The following is a 4,872-nucleotide window of genomic DNA, read 5'->3' on the forward strand; positions in this document are numbered from 1 at the left end:
CACCTCCACACTATTGTGGCCAAACCTTGTTTGTCATCTCTGCCACCTGTAGGTTTCAGCTGCTCATAGCAGGAGCCGGAAGTTTTCATCTAGAAAATCCCAGTCACAGGCATAGCCTGGCACTGAGGAGATGCTCAGTAACTGTTTGCCAAATGACTAAAAGGAAAGAACTCTGTCCACATGCAGTTCCATCGTTAATCCTCTCTGATAAGATCACGTTTATGACAGATCCAATTGTTTTCACTAATTACACTCTAAGATACACTGTATAGGAACAAAGGCATTCCATGACACAGATGGCAGGTTCTGTGGTTGTAGCACACATAGAAACAAGATCATAAATTATATCAAGTCAAAGATATAGCCTATCTTCCTACTGAGGTTTCTCAACTTCCGTACTACTGAGATTTGGACCCAGATAATCCCTTGCCATGGGAGACTGTCCTGTACATTGTAGAACACTTAGCAATATTCCTGGACTCCACCTACTAAATGGCAGTAACACCTCCCCCCAAAGTGAGACAACCACAATAATCTCCAGAATAGCCAGATGTCCCCTCAGAGGCAATGCTGACCCCAATTGAATAATCCATGTTTTAATTTGAGAGAAGTTTGGGGTGGGGAAGGTTATTGCCCAAGATTACACAACTGATCAGCAATAAGTTAAACCTGAACCATCTGAAACTCAGTCTTATATTTTACTCCCTACCTGGTACTACCTCCTTCACTCAGCAAACCCTTCAAACACTCAAGGATAGAGCCTTGCTATTCCCGAGTTGCTTCTTCCCTGGGCATGCACCTATAGGAACTTTGTTCCTTAAAACAGTGGTTCTCCATCAGGAGCCATTCCCACCCTTCCACCAGAAGACATTAGGCAATGTCTGAAGACATTTTGGTTGTCATGACTGAAGATACTATTGGCATCTAGTGGGTAGAGACTAGGAAAGCTGCTAAACACCCCATTCTACAACACACAGGACAACTCCCCAGGCCAAATAACTATCTGGCCCAAAATATCAATAGCACTGAGGGTGCAAAACTCTGTCCTGGAAAAATGGTTTTGAGTCTCCTCATCAGCCCAAAAGCCCTCCTCTGGACGTACTCTTGTTTGTCAAAATTTCCCTTAATGGGTGGTACCAAAATAGTGGTCTGGTCAGAAGTATGGGCCTGGCTTAACTGGAAATGAGGAGACACAAGGGTCCAGTCAATCCACCTAGCCTTTTCTGGAAACCTTAATTCTGAAAGCTAAAAGAAAACATTACAGCCTGGAGAAAAGTCATACCCAGTCTAATCTACTATAATCTGGAAGGAAATGGCAAAACTTCTCCAAAGGGAAAGACTGAAAATGCCTTCTCATGTACATATCAGCCACTCTGGTTCTCTCTGCTCAGTTTCCTCATTTAGAAAACGGAAATTATAATAAAACATGGTCTTTCTACTACCTAGGTACAAACAATTGACTTAGAAAACCCCTTAAATACTGTAATGTGCAATAGGAAGCAAAGAATGAGCAATACGTAGGAATTATTTCTACTCACCCACCTTTTCAGCTGCTTCCAAATCTCCATTTGAAGCCATTGTTCATCTGGAAACACCAGACCCTTCCTGAGCCTGTCCTGGGAGGTTGCTGGGGGCGAGCTGGTTAAGCTGCTTCCTGAGGTGTCAGAATGTAGTCTGTAGGAAGAACGGCCAAACCACTCCACAACAGGTGTTAGTAATAACGATTCCCTGATTAAGTGATAAACATGAGCACATTCACCTGGGGGAATAAAGGAAAATCTATATACACATACACATTCATGTGTGCAAATACAGAGGGGGGAAAAGGCTTCAAAAGAAAACAAATATTAATAGTATTCACTGATGGGAAAGGGGATGGAGCATGAAGAGATCAAGAGTGAAAAAATTCCTACCTATATTTACTCTTTACATTTTTTCTTTGAATATTTTATAAGGGGAACGTCATAGATCATTCTAAAATGTTTAATATACAGAAAATAATTTTATAGACTAGGCTTAACTCTGCTTAACTGCATGTTAATGTTATCAAATTTCATGATCACTCACAAATTAAAAAAAACACATACTATTTGCATTTGGCATACAAATGCATTTGTTTATAAAGTAAGAATAAATAAGTTAACCAAAGCCAAGAGTGATATCAAACAACTTCTGAGTTTCATACTAACTCCAAAGCTCTGATTGTCTAAGCACAGCACTAAAATACTAAACCAGGCCGCTCAAACGGCCTAGAGTAGAGCAAAGGTCAGTGGGCCTCAGCACAGGGAGACATCTCCAGGAGTCTGTGGGCTGCACCATAAACAGGTAGTAGGAGTTCAGAGTTGACTCAGATGAATCCCCACCTTCCTTCAAAGAGTGTGAGGGGCCAAATATCTACAGAAAGAACAAAAAGAGTAAGGTCCATGAGCACCTACTGTATGCGAGAAGCTATGCTAATTCTATAATAACATTTAATCCTCTCAACAATTTTATGTGGTAGACACTTATATTAACCCATTACTATGTTGCTAACAGAAATATCTGTGACTAGATGATTTCTTAAGAATAGAGCTTTATTTGGTTCATGATCCAGGTGTCTGGAAAGTCCAAAGATGTGCAGCCATCATCAGGCCATCCAACATCACAACATGACTGGCAGAAACAGAGAGGAAGACAGGAATGTGCAAAAAAGAGAAGAGAGAGAAAGAAAGTGAAAATGGATTTTCCACTTGTTTGTCCTTATCCTCCCAACAGATTGGGTGGCCCCTTCCTATTAGGCTCTACCTCTTTTATTTTATTTTATTTTATTTTGGTTTGGTTTGGTTTTGGTTTTGCCATAGGGTGCATGTGCTTGGCAGACAGAGACAGAAAGATGGAAAGTGATAAATCATCCCCTGTTCTCCTTCAGGCCTTGGAGCATGCGCACACATGCACTTGGCATGATTTTTCAGCCTCCAAGTCCAGGACTCAAACTTCAGTTTGCCATGTAGAAGTCCAACACCTTAATCACCATGCCACCTGCTGGCCCCTAGGCTCCACCTCTTAAAGGTCTCAGCACCTTCCCAAGCTATTACACTGGGGACCAAGTTTCCAGTGAAATGAAACTCTAGGGACAAACCATTATCCAGCCTTAGCAACACCATTATTATCACCACTTTACAAATGGGAAAACAGAGACAAAGAAAGTGCAGTATCTTGCCTGAAGCCACTCAGCTCCTCAGAAAGGATAACTAAGATTTTTACCTACCAAGTCTGCAAGGCTGCCATACCATAAGGTACTGCCAAGTTCCATAACCCAATCCAGAATGTGAAAAAAGTTACCATAATGCATAAAACTCTCCTGGAAAGAGATGATCCATGAGGAGGAGCCATAGCAAAACATAAGAAAATAAAAGCCTCAGAAATTATATGGTCCAAACTCATCACTTAATAAATGAGAAACAGGTCCAGGAAAGGACTTAGTGACCATTCTGGTAAGGCCTTGTTGGAGAGTCAAATTTTGTATTCCAGCTGTAAGTACCTAGCAGCTTGTGGAGACAACACAAGCAGTTTGACATGATTAGAAAGCCGGGCTCAGAGCAAGTGTATGCCCTGCAGCATGTTTAATGATTTACTAAGTGTGCAGGGGCCCAGCATTCAGCACCCAACCTGGCCTTCCACGGGCTTACCAGGGAAGCAGCTGCAGGAGGCAGGTGGCTAGAGAAGGTGGGGAAGGATGGAGGAGATAATACTTTCTATTTTTTCTGCTAAGATAGTCTATTCTATTCTAGAACATTCCACTCTCAATATTGTTGGAAAATAAAACTTGCTTTGGTTCTGAACATTTTAAAAGGAGTATGCAATTTTGATGCCCATGGGTGAATATGGGGTGAAATTTTGTGACAATTTGGATCAAGATGACCTGCCTGGTCCCAGTGCCCAGATCAGGGGGCCTTTCATACCCAGAAGCCAAGTGAAGTGAAGCACTGAAAGTTCCATGTCTTAGAGCAAATTCTGCCTACATTGAGCAACCTAGCTGAAACTCCAGAAGCAGCATTGCTTACCCAAAGATTACTATTTCTAAGTGTTAAATTCTCTCTTCTTTTCTTATTTCTGGAACCTCTTCCTTACTGCCATACTTTATTCTTCACCTTTTCTACCTATCCTTTCAGAAATGCCACAGAATCAGAAAGCAGAAACTTATCATCTCTAGACCCAGTAACTATGACATGTGAGGTAAGTCAGTTCACATTATTGAACCTCAGTTTCCTCATCTAGAAAACTGAGAAATGGAGATGGTGTATCCACCATCTATATCTTATAGACTGAGGTGATCATCACATGACAGTATGGGTCCTGTAGAGCCTTTACACACTACAAACATGCCAACTGGGGAAGTCACAACAGCCCTTAGAAGTTATCCCAGAAGAAATAGTAGGATAAATAAATACTTAATGGGATTTTTTTTCTAAGCTAGAGTCAATAAAATATCGTATTCCTTGTGGAAACACTGCACCTACCAGAGACCTAGCACAGACCTAATGATCAGCGAGTTCATCAACAAGTACCTGAACAAGCCTGAGACCACTTAAGGAAGGATATATTTGAAATCAACAGCTAGCACTGAGTCTTTATTAGGTGCCAGTTATTGTTGTGGGAAAGTTTGTATTAAATTCATGCTTCAGTCTGAGACTGATAAAGAGACAAATATCTATAACTCAAGAAAGAGACACATGCCAAGAGAGAAGTACAAAATAAAATCATAGTTCAAACATTACATTAATGAGTAGTCAAGGAAGGTTCACGGCCTTGAAGGATGGGCATAATTTCAATCTGTGTCATGAGGAAATGGTTTTCCAAGCCAAATAGTAACCTACCCAAAGACAAAAAAGC

The 4,872-nt window shown here is 41.1% G+C and overlaps 1 pseudogene; it reads right to left on the bottom strand.

The window, feature by feature from the left end:
• The window catches only part of LOC102499169 (transcriptional coactivator YAP1-like), a 36,535-nt pseudogene that overhangs the window by 30,212 nt on the left and 1,451 nt on the right, over window positions 1–4,872 (bottom strand).

Source organism: Tupaia chinensis, unplaced genomic scaffold, assembly GCF_000334495.1.
Source record: "Tupaia chinensis unplaced genomic scaffold, TupChi_1.0 Scaffold144089_1, whole genome shotgun sequence".
Classification (NCBI taxonomy): domain Eukaryota; kingdom Metazoa; phylum Chordata; class Mammalia; order Scandentia; family Tupaiidae; genus Tupaia; species Tupaia belangeri.